Source organism: Penaeus monodon, chromosome 27 (assembly GCF_015228065.2).
Source record: "Penaeus monodon isolate SGIC_2016 chromosome 27, NSTDA_Pmon_1, whole genome shotgun sequence".
Classification (NCBI taxonomy): domain Eukaryota; kingdom Metazoa; phylum Arthropoda; class Malacostraca; order Decapoda; family Penaeidae; genus Penaeus; species Penaeus monodon.
In genome coordinates, this window is record NC_051412.1 from 36587254 (window position 1) to 36587522 (window position 269).

A 269-nucleotide genomic window follows, 5' to 3' on the forward strand; every position below is an offset into this window, starting at 1 on the left:
CCCAAAAATTTCCACCCCCTTTTTCCAAAAAAAACCCCCCAAAAAAAAAACCCCCCCAAAATTTTTAAATTTTAAATAAGAAATATTATTTTATTTATTTAAATTATATATATAATTATGATTTTAAATTTTTTTTAAATTTAATTTTTTTAATATTTTTTTATATAAAATTTCATAAAAATTTATAATTATTTTTAAATTTTTAATATTAAAAATTTATATTAAAATTTTTTATTTTTTAAGAATATATTTTTTATTTAATTTAATAC

The 269-nt window shown here is 11.2% G+C and overlaps 1 protein-coding gene across 1 annotated transcript in view; it reads left to right on the plus strand.

Moving 5' to 3' along the window:
• The window catches only part of LOC119590821 (dihydropyrimidinase-like), a gene marked incomplete in the record, with an annotated part of 98328 nt that overhangs the window by 44245 nt on the left and 53814 nt on the right, over positions 1-269 (plus strand).